Here is a 15,628-nt window from a genome sequence, read left to right as displayed (position 1 = left end):
GCGGTAGAGTGCTTGCCTAGGACCAGCTCCGGAAAAAAAAAAATAAATCTTTAAAGAGAAACAGAGAGAAATGAAGAGTGCAGGTGTTTTGGTAGGGGAGGGGGGTGCTAAGCACCCCTCGTGCCATTCGCCATTCGTAATGGGATTTCTGTTGCTGCTAGTCGGTTTAGCAGCAGACCTGTGAGACTGAGGCTACAGAGCGTTTCTAGAATGCTTTGCTGAGAGATAGCAAAGAGGGTCATTTTCCTCTGCTGGGTGTTGTGACTGGTGTGCTGTTCCTATCTGCGGCCACATCTTCCATCCCTGAAAGGATTTGACTTCAGGGATGAGTCTGCCCCTGAGGGTGGCAGAGACAGAGACAGAGAGCTGGTTCCTCTGCATTTTTCGGCTGCCGATTGTCTCGCGCCTGCTCTCTTTCGGCTTCCTCCTGGAGCAAGGTACTCTGTTTTCTGGTGGTTTCAACCAGTTTGAGTCAGGACAACATGCTTAGTGCTGCCAAAGGACATTCTGGGGCCCAGCCACAGAAAGCAGGCTCTGCAGCACAGAAGGGCAGAGGCGGAAGTTGGACCAATGCAGGGGATGCTGCCAGCTGCCAGGGAGAGGCCAGATGGGCCAGGGCATGGCAGATTATGCCAAGAAGATGCCGGACTGTTTCACGGAGGGTAACAGGGGCAGGGCTAGTCTTTTTTTATTTGATTTGGTCAAGAATCTTGTGCAGCAAGGTGATTTTTAAGATTTGTCTTTCAGGGAGATTGTTCTGTTAACTAGAACGATTGGAAGCTAGAGAGGAACAGGTACAGAGGCCAATGGGAAGAACTGTGGATAGATTACAGGGAGGGCCAGGCAGGAAGAGGGAAAGTAGGAACAGCAAGAGACCAGAAGTAGGAAGTCCATTCTGATGACATATGCCAACAACCCTAGCACCTGGAAAATATAAGAAGAAGGATCAAGAGTTCAAGGCCAGCCTTAGATGCATAGTGAGTTTAAGACCAGGCTAAGATATTTGTAACCTTGTAAGAAGAAACAGAGAGGGATAGGGCAGGAGAAACAGAAAATAGAAGTTGTCTGGGTTCTTGGGCTAGATGGTTAGATGGTTTTGGGGGGCAAAAGATGGGGTTCCCAGTGGGTTTCAAGTTTGGGCATCTGGGTATTGTGGTTAGAAGGGAACACACAGACGTGTGTGGAAGACAAAGTCAGGTTGAGACAAGATGTGGTATGGCGGACATTCCACCAGATCACCATTTAGGTTTGTTTGGGGAACTACATTCTATAGGAGACTATCTCGAAGTCACCACCATAAGTCTCAGCAAATGGTGGACTACGGTCTGCACCAGTCCAATAATAGGGCGTGCTTTCCTCTGAAATAGCTGTGTTTGTTTGTTTATTTCCAAGTTAGGGCTTCTCTGGGTAGTCGGTCCTAGCTGCCCTGGAAGCAGATCTGTAGACAGGCTGGCCTAGAACTCACAGAGACCTGCCTGTCTCTGGCTCCTGAATGCTGGGATTAAAGATGTGTGCACCACCACGTGGCTGTTTTGTTTTGTTAAGATGTATTTATTTCATGTATATTAGTGTCTTATCTGCATGTACACCTGCATGTCAGAAGAGGGCATCAGATCCATTATAGATGGCTGTGAGCCACCATGTGGGTGCTGAGAATTGAACTCGGTGCTCTTAACTGCTGAGCCATCTCTCCAGCCCTTGTTTATTTTTTAAAAAGCTATTTAAGGGTTGGGGATTTAGCTCAGTGGTAGAGCGCTTGCCTAGTAAGCGCAAGGCCCTGGGTTCAGTCCCCAGCTCCGAAAAAAAAGAAAAAAGAAAAAAAAGGAAAAAAAAGCTATTTAAAATTCATTTTTACAGTTACTTATTTGTGTGTGTGTGTGTGTGTGTGTGTGTGTGTGTGTGTGTGTGTGTGTGTGTGTATTAACGGTGCTGGAAGACCACCCTTGGGAATTACTATGTAGCTTTTGGAGATGAACTCAAGTTATCAGCCTTGAGAGAAAGCTTCTTTATCCACAGAACCATCTCCAACCTCTTCACAGCTTTTTTGAGATGAGGTTTGACCATGTGTCCCTGGCTGGCTTGAATTCACTCTATAGACCACGTCTGTCTCAAACTAGCAATCCTCTTGCCTCAGCCTCCTGAGTCCTGGGATAACAGGATGAGAGCCTAGCTCTCTTAGACTCTAAATTGTGGCCTATTGTATAAGGTAGTAGTTTACCCCCAACATGGCATTTTGTTTTCATCTGTCCTCCATAAACAAATGCCCAGGTAAGGGCTTGCATGAAGGAAGTGCATCTGTGACTCAGGTAAGAAGAGAAACTGGGGAAAAAAACCCAGCATCTACAAACACCTCAGATGACAGCCTGGGACATGCAAGGACAGGCCACGTGGGTACCTGCTCCTCATTTTCAGATGAAGGCTGTGGGTACACTGAGTCCAAACCTAACCAGTGGAAGGAGAGAAGGGCAGGAGAGGCAAGGTCCAGGGATGACGCCTAGTGTAAACCTGGAAAAGCCTGCCTTGGGCTGGCTCCTGGAAGGCTATTCCCGTTATCCTCATGGAGTTCTGATGACTGTGCTTTTTCCTCTGTTCCAGAAGAACAGCTCCATCACAACCTTCCAGTGTATTCCTTCTGGCTCAAGACAGCCTCTAATGAATGGCTAGGGTGAGGGCAAAGGCTGTGGGTGGAGCTCAGGGAGGAGTTTGTCACTTGCATAAATGAGGCTGGGAGCTCCATCTCCAACACTGAAAAATAAACTGTTAGAGAACACATCAAATAAAATGTCTTCCTAGGGCATCGCTCCTCTTTTTTGTTTCTAAATTATTTGTGTATTTATTTTTTTAAGATGCCGGCCTCACAGGGTTGCTGGGCTAGTCTTAGACTCCCACGCTTCCTGAGTATCTGTGACCTCAGACCTGTGACATTTCGTGAAAGGTCATATTGTAAAACTGGAGGCAGAGCTTGCCTCTTTTTATTTTTTTATTTCATTTTGAGACAGGGTCTCACTGTGTCACTCTGGCTGGCCTGGAGCTCACAGAGATCTACTGCCTGTTCTGCCTTCTGTGTCCCGGCCACAGGACACATTGTAATGTGTAATGGCATGTCCCATTGTCCTGGTTGGTTTTCTTTTTCTCCTCCTCTTCCCGCTCCCCTTCTTCCTCTTCCTCCTCCTCCTTCTTTTCAACTTGACACAAGCTGGAGTACTTTGAGAAGAGGGAAACTCAATTGAGAAAATGCCCTAACCCAATTGCCCTGTGGAAAAGCCTGTAGGGGCATTTTCTTGATTAAGGATTAATGTGGGAGGACCCAGCTCACTATGAGTGGTCCTACTCTTAAACAAGTGGCCCTGAGTTATATAAGAAAGCAGGCCAATGCCTTCATCCCAGAACTCAGGAGGCAGGTAGATCTCTGTGAGTCTGAGGTTAGCCTAACCTGCATAGTGAGCTCCAGGATAGCCAAGGCTACATAGAAAGACCCTGCCTTAAAAAACAAAACACAACAAAAAGCAAGGGTGAGGGGGTAGAGTGGCGATACCAAGCCAGGGAGAGAGGCAGACACTAAACTATATTTCTTCACATCCTCTCCTTTAGTTCCTGCCTCCAGGTTCCTGTCTGGAGCTCTTGCACGGACTTCCGTCAATTATGGACTGTGATGTGGAAGTGTAACAAAATAAACCCTTTCCTTCCCAAATTGTTTTAGTTGTGGTATTTTATCACAGCAATAAAACAAAACAAAACACTAAGACACCTATCATACTAGCCTGCCTGCCTGCCTCCCTCCCTCTTTCCTTCCTTCCTTCTCTTTCTGCCTACTCTCCTCCCTTCCTGTCCCTCTCTTGATAGGGTCTTATGAATTCTAAGCTGCCCACAAATTCACTATGATGCTGAAGATCTTGGTGCTAGGATTACAGATATAAACTACCATGCCTGGATGAGGTGGGTCAGGAGACTGAACTGAAGGCTTTGTGAATACCAGACATCACCTTGCCAACTTAGCTGAATGCCCACTGAGACAGGGTTCCTCTGTGTAGCCCTGGTTATTCTGGAAGTCACTCTGTAGGCCAGGCTGGCCTTGAACTCAGAAAGCAGAGTGCCTCAGCCTCCCAAATCCTGAGGTTAAAGAGGTACACCACCATCTGGCAACCTGTCATGGGATCTCAAAGGATCTCAAAGTATGGATTGAACAAATGACTTTCTGAGTTCATTCATCACTCGGAATATACGTGTGTTCCAGTGAGCTGCCGCCCCTTGTCACCGTTTCAGCAGACTTTGTTTGTTTGGGTTTTGGCTTTTTTTTTGTTTTTTTCTTTTGTCTGTTTATTTGGAGCAGTCTTATGTGGCTCAGGCTGGCGTCCAAGTTGTTATTTATCTGAGGACAACTTGTGATCCCCTTGTTTCCTCCATTTGAGTGCTGGGATTAGAGGTGGGTACCACTCTCTTAGTTACCGTTGTTGCTGAGATAAAATACCATGACCAAAAGCAATGTATAGACAAAAGTGTTTACTTGGGCTCACAGTTCCCCAGTGATGAGCGTCCATCGTGGTGGGGAGGGACCGCAACAAGCAGCAGGCATCCAGCAGGAACAGGAAGCTGAGGGATCACATTTCCATCTACCCACAGGAAGTGGGGAGAGCGAACCGGAAGTAGGACAAGTGTGTACCCCTTCAGAGCCCACCCCTCAGTGATATACTTCCTCTGACAAGGCTGCACCTCCCAAAGGTTCCAAAACTTCCCCAAACAGTGCGGCCAACAAGAGTAAATATTCAAATACCTGAGCCTGTGGGGGACATTTCTCTTTACAAACTGTCACAGTCGTTCTGCCTGGTTTGCTTATTTGTTTTAATTTGGTTGGTTTGTTGGTTGGAGTCAAGATCTTACTTTTGGCCCAGGAGTTCTGATCCTCTTGCCTCAACCTTCCAAGTGGTAGATTGTAGCCCTTTAGCAAGTTACTTAAGCTTGAAAACCTGATGGGTGAAACGAATTTCTCATTGGCTTAACTTGATTTCAACTAAGTATAAGTGGGAATGTTCATATTTTGAGCATGTTTTATTTTATTATTTTAGTATGCTTATTGTCTTTCTGTCTTCATTCATTCATGTATTCATGCATTCATTTATTTTTTGAGACAGGGGGTTTACTGTGTACCTTTGGTGACCTGGTATATACGCTGTAGACCAGGCTGGTTTCAAACTCACAGACATCCACCTAGGTATGAGCCACCATACACAACTTTTAGCATTTCTTTTTTTTTTTTTTTTTTCAGAGCTGGGGACCGAACCCAGGGCCTTGCGCTTGCTAGGCAAGCGCTCTACCACTGAGCTAAATCCCCAACCCCGACTTTTTGCATTTCTTAACTCAACCCCATCCTTCATCAACCTTATGTTTGTCTGTGTATTTTGTTAAATTGTGGAGATTACTTCTATACTAATAAAGTTAGGTTTTTGGCTCATAAAAGAAACTCCCTTACCTTTCTGTGTATAACTATTTGCCACTTGCCTTTACAATGCTTTCCTGTAATATGAAAAGAAATACGTTTTTTCAGAACATAGTGGAAAATGGCCTAGCATTTGCTCTGTACTTAATGCTTCCCTCAAACTCATATCAGTCCTCCTGCCTCAGTCTCCCAAGTGCTGGGATTACAGGCATGAGCCTCTGTGCTTGACCTAATGTACTTTTTATGCTCTCCAATGCCTTGCTCTCTTGCCTAAGAGTGTGTGCTGGTTCCCAGGCAGTGAAGTCCCATGTGGAAGCTTTTCTCCAGAACTTTTATGATTTCACCATTTATGCTAAAATATTGGTTCTGTCTGAAATGTAACGTAAACATGTAGGTCCCCAAGCAGTTGATTTGTTAATGACTGGCTGTTTAAATTGTCCCTTACATTCCCAACTGCTTTATTTCAGGGTTGGGGGTTGAACCCAGAGCCTCAGACATGCTGGCAAGTGCTACCTTGAGCCTCTGGGTGGGGCTTCTTACAAGGACCCATGCCTGAATTGTAAGCAATAGGACAGAGGTAAGAGAAATTGGGAAGCCTCTGATCCTGTTCACACGAGACCTCGTGCTTCTGTATGAGAGCTGAAAGAGCACGCGTGGATACTTCCTTCCCAGAGTGAGGCTGCCAGGCTGTCTAGGCTTCGGCATCTCCTGGCTACCGCTGGGTCTATACCTGGAACCAGCCCTTTTGGAGAGCAGGCAGCAGCCTGTGTCAGGAGGGCTTCTGTGACCCACTAAGTATACTTCTGGGAATTAAACATGAATGTTAACCCGGCATGTTCATATACTAGAAGGCTGATTAGTACAGGGATGCTAAAATTTTCCCATCATTCCCAACACTCTTACAGAAATTGTGAGTTGAGTATAGTGGCTGAGCCTTATCATCCTAGTATCAAGGAAGCTGAGGCAGGAAAATTTACACACACACACACACACACACACACACACACACACACACACACAGTGGATTGTGGTGACACATTTCTGCAATCCCAGCACAAGGCTGAGGCAGGAAAGACCTTCAAGTTTGAGGCCAGATTCCAGGACAGCCAGGGCTACGGAAAAAGACTGCATCAAAGAAACAAACAAAAAGAAAACTCGAGCTGGAGAGATGGCTCAGTGGTTAAAAGCACCAATTGCTCTTCCCAGCAACCACATGGTGGCTCACAACCATATGTAATAAGATTCAATGCCCTCTTCTGGTGTGTCTGAAGACAGCTACAGTGTACTCACATACATAAAATAAATAAATCTTAAAAAAGAAAAAAAAATACAAACAGGAAACACCATGAACATGGACCAGCAGGAATTCTCTGGAGAAGCTGAAGCTGGTGGGGTTACACAGATGCTTCTAATTTCCTTCTTTACAATGCTTTGGTATTTTTCAAATTTTCTAAAATGACATAACATAATTAGGAAATAAATAAATTTGTTTAGGTGAGTAAGCAAACTGTTTTTATTGTTCTCTAAATAACCAATTACATGGTTTGAATGTAAATGGTTGGCTCTTTTGAAAAAGTATGGTCAAAAGTTTAAAACTGTGTACCGACTTCCCTAGTGCTCGAGGGCTCTCCGTGGGGCCTCCTGCTTAGTCTCCTGCTTAGCTTTCCCGTTTCTCCTCCCCTCCTGTCCTTCCTTTTCTTCCATGTCTCCCCCTTCCTACCCGCTCCCCTCTCACTCATTATTGAGACAGGGTCTTACTCTGTAGCCTAGGTTGGCATAAAGCTCTCCACTCTCCTGCCTCACCGTCCTGATGGCTAAAACCAAAGATACACATGTAGCTTTGGCTGTCTTGGAACTCACTCTGTAGACCAGGCTGGTTTGGAACTACAGAGATCTGCCTCCCTAATGCTGGGATTAAAGACGTGAGCTACCACTGCCAAGCCCTGTTTTGTTTTGTTTTTTTTGTTTTTCTTTTTTTTTTTTCTTTTTTTCAGAGCTGGGGACCGAACCCAGAGCCTTGCGCTTGCCTGTTTTGTAATGTAACTTTTGAAACTGAAAATAAAAAGTTACTATTAGTGATGTAATATAAAAGAAACCTGAGGGAGGATGGGGAGGGGAAGCCCAGATAGAAGGGGAGGGGTAGGGGTTAGGGGGATGTTGGCCTGGAAACCGGGAAGGGGAATAGCAATCGAAATGTAAATAAGAAATACTCAAGTTAATAAAGATAAAAAAAAGAAAGAAAGAAAGAAAGAAACCTGATTTAAATTAGTGTAAGCAATAGTTTGCATAGCTGAAAAAACCTAGGGTAGTTCTGGCTTCATGCTTAGCTGGGCCCAAGGCCTCTAGCACCCCACTTGACCGCTGTGCCTGATCCTTTTCTCTGCTTTCTTTCCCATTGTCTTCACTCTGAGATGGACATTTCCTAGAGAGCCTCAAAGATGGCTGCTGACAACTCCAGCATAGGCCAAGGCCCTACATCCTGAGGTCCACAAGCTTAGTAAGTTTCACAAAGTCATTCTTTCCCTGAAGCTGAGCCAAGAATCTCAGGGATTTTGCTCATTGGCCAGAACTGGATTGTGTTTCTTTCTCTGGGCTAATCACTGTGCTCAGTGTGGCAAACACTTTGGTCAACCAGTCCAACCTGAGGTCAGCCCCGTTGGAACTGGCCATAACTCACCGTGGTGGTTCACACCTATAATCTCAGAACTTGAAAAGCTAAGAGGGTGAAGAGTTTGAGGCCTGCCTGTAGGTGAAGGGAGACCTATTGGGGGGGGGTGTCATTCAAGAAGGGTAAATGGATAAAGTGAGATGGCTGACCACCTTCCTCTCCAATACTCCTCCTAGAATACTCCATCACTGTACTCTGCCCTCTGCTTTCCTTTTCCTTCTTGTTTTAGAACTTGATCTGCAGACCAGGCCTCGAACTTATGGAGATCCTCCTGCCTCTGCCTCCCCAATGCTGAGATTAAAGGTGTGAGCAATCACTCATGGCTACACTCTGCTTTTCAAAAATTTAAGTCCAAGTCCTCAGTGCCTTTGCACAGGCGTGCATTTGAACACCCTATTTTATTGGTTGGTTTTGTTTTCCTTTTGTTTTTGAGATAGGGGTCTTTAATATATTCCAGGCTGGTCTCAAACTCGGAGCGTAGGAAGTCCCTCCACTCCAGATCCACCTGCCTTCACCTCCCAAGTGCTGAGGTTCCAAGCATGTTCTCTTTGCCTGGCAGAGAGTGAGCAGTTTCTTTTTTTTTTTTTTTTTCTTTTTTTTTTTTTGGAGCTGGGGCCCCGCCGGCCTGAGTAGATTCTGCTTCAGGAAAATCAAAGCCCTGACACACACACACACACACACACACACACACACACACACACACACTCACCAGGAGGCAAAATGCTAACTATGCTGGGCAGATCATGGTGAACTGGAGACAGGTGAGAGGCTGGGTAGGCAATAGGGGGCTATAGAAGGACCAAAGGAGAGAAGCTGTGGGTTTGAACATCACTTGGTGAAGACCTTGGAGTGGTCACAAACTCAGAAGTCAGGGCTGGAGATAAAATACTATTTTTCAAACCTAGAAGGAGGGGCAGCTTTTATTTGGGTGAGGGGACATAGAGAAACGCTTAAGAACTATATTCCAGCAGAGCAGTGGTGGCACACACCTTTGATCCCAGCACTCTGGAGGCAGAAACAGTCAGATTTCTGTGAGTGTGAGTCCAGCCTGGTCTACAGAGTGACTTCCGGGACAGGCAGGGCTCTCTAGAGAGACCCTGCCCCAAAACAAACAACAAACAAAGTCTAAATAAATGAATAATGAAACGTGCATGCTAGGCAAACACTCTGAGCTATACCCTCTGCCCACATCACAGCCCTAGGTCGGCTTCTCTTTGGTATCTTCCTACCAGCATGCAGCGCTGTGGCTGACCCCAGCCATTTTGTCTCTTCCTTTAATTTAATGTGTTTGGGTGTTTTGCCTACATGCATGTCTGTGCCCCATGTGTGTGCAGTGCAGTACCCACAGAGGTCAGAAGAGGGCATGCGAACATCTGGATCTAGAGTTATAGACAGTTGTGAGCTGCCAAGTGGGTATTGGGAATTGAACCCAGGTCCTCTAGAGGAACAACCTATGCTCTTAGCCACTGAACTGTCTCTCCAGGCCCTGGTGTTTTGTTTTTTTATTTTGAGGCGAGGTCTCTCTGTGTTGCTCTGATTGACCTGAAATTCTCTGTGTAGAACAGGCTGACCTGTGATTCACCGCAATCTCACTGTCTCTGCCTCTAGAAAGTCATGTGCCACCACACCTAGTCCATCTCTGCTTTTTTTTTTTTTTTCGCTTTTCATTTTGAGATGGGCTGTCGATAAGTTACCCATACTAGCCTGGAACTTGAAATCCTCCTGGTTTGGTGTCCAAGTATCTGGGATTACAGGTCTGTACCCTCAGGGTAGATAATGTTACTGGTCTGTGCTTTAGTGAGCTCATCTGTGAGACGAGAAATGGTGGCCACCACATGTTTTGAGGATTAAAGCAGTTAGTGAAAGGAAAATGCTTAGGACAGAGCCTGGCATTTGGCAAGAACTTTTTTTTTTTAAGATTTATTTATTTATTATATATAAGTACACTGTAACTGTCTTCATGCACACCAGAAGAGGGCATCTGATCTCATTACAGATGTTTGTGAGCCACCATGTGGTTGCTGGGATTTGAACTCAGGACCCCTGGAAGATCAGTCAGTGGTCCCCTACCTTCCAGTCCTCAGTCTCCCCCCTTTTATATGTAGATCGGTTCTGGACCTCTCTTCTACTCACTCTGTGTTCTGTCTCCAGGCCATGACTTTCAATAATCTCCTCTAAGCAGAAGACATGTATGTCAACATTTCTCTCTAGATTCTCTCTGAGCTTTAGTCCTGTGTGGCCATCTGTGGTTTAGCCACCCACACATATCTATCTCAACCAAGATTCATCAGCCACCTGCTTTTACAGCCTCCTTGCCTGAGGGCACCATCACTCCCATCCACATAGACACTGTGTTAGTCAGCTTTCCATCACTGTAACAAATTACTTGAGATAATCAACACATAAAGAGGAAAGGTTTTCTTTGCCTCATGGTTTCAGAACTTGGTCTCCTGGTTCTGTTGTTTTCAATTGTGGTGAAACAGAACATCATGGCAGGGTCTTAATATCCCTCTAAAGACACCCCTCCCCCAAGTGACATAACTTCCTTCTACAGGTCCCACGTCTTCAAGTTCCTACCATCGCCTAATAGCTGAGGACCATGTCCTAATACATGAGCCCTGGGGGGAAGTTCAAGGTCTGAACTAAGGCTGTGCTTATCATTCCATTGGTAGAGCACTTGCCTAGCATGGACAAGGCTCAGGGTTTGAGCTCCAGTACTCATAAGCCACACGTGGTGGTCTCTGCTTGTAATCCTAGGACTTCAGGACCAGCCTGGGCTATAGGAGACCTGTCTCAAAGCAACCACAAACCTTAAAATGTCATATTTTATGTTGGCCAAATAACAATGAAAATTCCATGAAGATTTTATATCTTTAAAAAAAAAAAGATAAAAAACTAATCCCAAAATTTACATGAAAATACAAAGAAACTAAAAAATTACAAGGCTGACAAAGCACAAAGTTTTAGGATTTGCACCACAAGGTATGATGCTTCGCTGTGATTGGGTGTGGTGACGCATGCCTAGAATCCTAAAACTCAAGAGGCTGATGAAGAAGGATCACCACAAATTCAAGGCCAGCCTGGTCTACATTATGAGTTTCTATCGGAAGAAAGAAAGAAAGAAAGAAAGAAAGAAAGAAAGGCAGGCAGGCAGACCAGAAAATAAGCAGGTAGTGGGTGGGGCTCGGCTGGGAAGGTTAGCATCCACAAAACCCTGAACTCCATCTCCAGCACCTTCTAAACCAGCATGGTGGTACATGTCAGTACTTCCAACACTGTAAAGGCAGGAGGATTGGGAACTCAAGAATCATCATTATCTACATAAAGAGTTCCAGGCCAACCTGAACTCCACAAATCCCTGTCTCTAAGATCAGAAACACAGGGGGTTGGGGATTTAGCTCAGTGGTAGAGTGCTTGCCTAGGAAGTGCAAGGCCCTGGGTTCGGTCCCCAGCTCTGGAAAAAAAAAAAAAGATCAGAAACACAGAGCAGAAAAAGGCCCCTGGCACTCACTGGTAGGAAAATAGTTTTACACACACACACACACACACACACACACACACACACTCACACACAAGCATGCACCTAGTCATACACATACATACAAAAAAAAAAGGCATCAAGCTCAGTGTGGTGGTACACAACTGCAATCCCACATTTGGGAAGCTGAGTCAGGAACTCCGTAAGTTCAAGGCCAACCTGGGCTACGAAAAAAGATCTAGTCTCCAAAACTGTAAAGGATGGAGGAAGAACATTGATGATCTAGCTCAGTGGTAGAATGTTTGTCTAGCATGCCTGTGACCCTGGTTACTTTACAGGGCTGCACCTACATGGGGACAAAAGACTGTTCTGGACATTGGAAATGTTCAAATTCATTAAATTAAGTAATTACATCTACTTGGAGTTTGGTGGCTTTACTATTTATTTATTTATTTGTTTATTTATTTATTTATTTTGAGGTGGGGTTTCTCTACGTAATCCTGTCTGAACTCGAGCTCATCTGTAGAACAGGGTGGCCTTGAACTCATAGATCTGCCTGCCTCTACCTCCTACATTTTGGAATTAAAGTTGTGTGCCACCACTGCTAGGCTACATTGCGTGTGTGTGTGTGTGTGTGTGTGTGTGTGCGCGCGCGCGCGCGCGTGTGCGCGTGTGTCGCAGTCTTCTTGTAGAGGCCATGGAACAACTTGTAGGAGTCTGTTCTCTTTCTCCACCATGTGGGTTTTAGTGACTAAATTCAGATCATCAGACGGTAGCAAGCAGATTTATGTCTGAACCATCTCACTAGCCCTCTTTCCCACTCTTCTGATTGGTGCCATCTCCTTTCCTGTAAGTTCTCCCCAAGCCCTTTGCTAACTCTGTGCTTCTTGAACCTAAATGCATCATTTGAACTAGCATTTTTGTCTATTTCCGTGGACTTTGAGAGTACAGGTGATGCACTGCCCAACCAGATACTCTCAATTTCACACCGCTCCCCCAAGCCAGTTTCCTATCACTGTTTGTCAATTCCAGGTCCTGGAAGGCTGATTTCCATGAACCTAGGAAACCTGACCTCTGGTTCAACCATCAGGAGGCCCCAGCGGGAGAGAGGAATTGTCACCCATCCCTCGCCCTCCCCTCCAGGGTCAAGGCTCTGTTAAATGGCCCACTTCTGTAGTCCGCTTCCAGGACTCCAGTACCTATGTGTTCTATGATAATCTTTTCAACCAGTCAGAACTGTACAGGTAAGAACGCCCTCTGCCTCAGAGAGCCTCACCATTTCCTGAAGGTTTTCTTAGCCCTCCTCACCTATGTTAAGGGCAGTGGTCCCTTGGTAACCATGAGGAATTGTTTTCAGTACCCCAGGCAAGCCCACAGATACTCAAGTCTTTAATTACAAACAAACTTCACATCCTCTTGTGTAACTTTGTCATTTCAAGATTCCTTCAATAGCCAATTCAATGAAATGCTATAGAAATACTCTGTTATCTAGAGAATAATCACAAAGGATGGCTGTATACTCTCTCTTTTTGTCTTTTTTTTTTTAAAGATTTATTTATTTTATGTATGTGAGTACACTGTAGCTGTCTTCAGACACACAGAAGAGGGCATCAGCTCCCATTACAGATGGTTGTGAGTCACTATGTAGTTGGTAGAAATTGAACTCAGGACCTCTGGAAAAGCAATCAGTACTCTTAACTCTTCTCCAGCCCCTTGTATTTTGACTTTTGTTTTTCGAGACAGGGTTGCTCTGTTTAGTACTGGCTGCCCTAGAACTAGCTCTGTTGACCAGACTAGCCTCAAACTCAGAGATCTGCCTGCCTTACCTCCTGAGTGTTGGGATTAAAGGTGTATACCACAACGACCTAGCCTCTTTTTTTTTTTTTTGAGACAGGATCTCATGTAGCCCAGGCTGGCTTAAACTTCCAGCCCCCCTGCATCTACCTCCTAAAGGATATGAATATAGACACAGCTTTATGCAGTGCTGGGAACTGAACTCAGGGCTTCATGATTACCAGGCAAGCACGGTTTGTCCCTGGCACGCACTTCCTGTACATTTTGCTCTGTGGTTGGCTCCATCTCTAGATGCGGAGCCTGTGTACAGAGAGACAACCAAGGAACCTCTGTTACAGCCCTTTCAGCTGCTGCCCATTTCCTGCGGGCCACCTGGCCACACCCTCTCCACCCTCGGCCTTCTCATTGTCCGTTTCCCCATCATTTGGCTGTGAGAACCCATGCTCCATTTGTTGAAGACTCAGCACTAACGGGGTGAGGATGGAGACAGGGCCTCTGTGCTCACTCTCCTGGAGCTGACAGAGTGAGTAGAACAGATGCAGTCAGGGTGGAGTAAAACAGGGGACCCTGGAGGCTGCTCCAAGGAGGCAGCTCTGGCAAGGAACATTCCAGAAGAAGGATCAAAACGCAGAGGGCTCCTTCCCTCGGGGCGCACAGGATCTGCGTGCCTACTTGTCACCAAGGTTTAGGAATGAGATAACTGCCCATCTAAAGGAATAGACCTGGTTTGAGGTTTCTTCTCAAACCCTCAACAGGATAGAATCTTCTAAGGCTGGGAAAAAAAAAAAAAAACTAACACACCCCCCTCCCCTCCCATGGGATGCTAAAAACATCACTACAATACACCATGGCAGTCTTTAATAAGTGAGAGCCTCTCCCTGGGTCCCTCATCCCAGCTCTCATGCCTCATGTCCTAAGTCATGGCTGTTCACACCCTCCACATGCTCTGCCCACATCCCCACCCAGGGTCTTTCCCCATGAGGTAATCAGCAGATTACTCTCTAGCTCTCAACAGGAAGTTCCTCTGGGTCGCCTCACACTGCCCCTGACTCAGTGTCCCCCTAGCACTGGCTTCTTGCTATGCCTCTACCAGCTAAGCACACTTCTGCTTTAGAGAGGGTCCCCTCTGGGACCCTCTCCCTACAAATGTCAGAATGGGTAAGTGGATGCTTCCGTATGTCACCCAAATCTCTGTTTTGGGGTGAGGTCCTCATTCCTCCAGTGGCAGAGAGCACTTGCAGCAACAGGTGTCGTGACTGTCTGTCAACAGACAGCTGGCCCCCTCGCCCACGGCTGCTCAAGAGTGGTTCAAAGTCCCAGCCCTGTTGCCTCAAGCTCTAGCAAAGCCAGGCTCTCCCAAAGGGCACTTCCAGCTCCAGAGCCTGTGGGAGAAAGCAAAGCCTTCTGTGGTGCCTGTAGCCAGTCTACCGGTTCCCTTAATGGAACTTCCTTCTCTGACTCACAGGGAGTCAGGAATGCTTTAAATAAATCACCCAGCAGTTTGAGCTTCCTAGGTGTCCTGACTGTCAGCACAGCACCAGCACGTCCCTTGTCTCTACTGTATGCAATGTTTCTCCAGGCATCCTACCAGCCTTCACTCTGTGTGTGTGTGTGTGTGTGTGTGTGTGTGTGTGTGTTTGTGTAGTATGTACAGAGAGACCAGAGGAGGATGTTAAGTATCCTGCTCTATTATTCTCTTATTTTCATGAGACAAGGTCTCCCACTGAACGTGGAGGTAAGCAGGTGTCCAGCAAGACCCAGTGGTTGGTCCTCTGTCTCTGTCCCTCAGAGTTCTGGGTTGACCCCACCCCCCACTCTCCTATCCCCCCACCCCCATCCCTCCCACCCCTGCTGAGACAGGGTTTCCCTATGTATGGCTATTCTGGAACTCATCCTGAAAAACTGCTCACTGTGGGAGGCACCATTCCCTAGGAAGGAGAATGTATATAAAACTGGAGAAGGGCAGCTGAACACTACAGTGGATATAGCAGTCAATCGTTCTCTGCTCATAAGAATGGATGTAGTGTGACCAGGTCTTTCAAAGTCTACCTATGGCTGTGGCTTCCCTGCCAGGATGGGCTATAATCTGGAATTGTGAGCCAAATAAATGCACTCTTCCTTAGTTTGCCTTTGTTGGGGTATTTTATCACAGCAAAGGAAAAAAACCTAAGCAACTGGATGTCTTTATTGTGTTTTATCTTGTTTATTATTGCATATGATGTATATGTGGTGGTGGTGGTGGTGGTGGTGTGTG

The sequence above is a fragment of the Rattus norvegicus genome, chromosome 5 (assembly GCF_036323735.1).
Source record: "Rattus norvegicus strain BN/NHsdMcwi chromosome 5, GRCr8, whole genome shotgun sequence".
Classification (NCBI taxonomy): domain Eukaryota; kingdom Metazoa; phylum Chordata; class Mammalia; order Rodentia; family Muridae; genus Rattus; species Rattus norvegicus.
The sequence above is the reverse complement of the archived record's forward strand: the minus strand, read 5'-3'. Positions refer to the sequence as shown.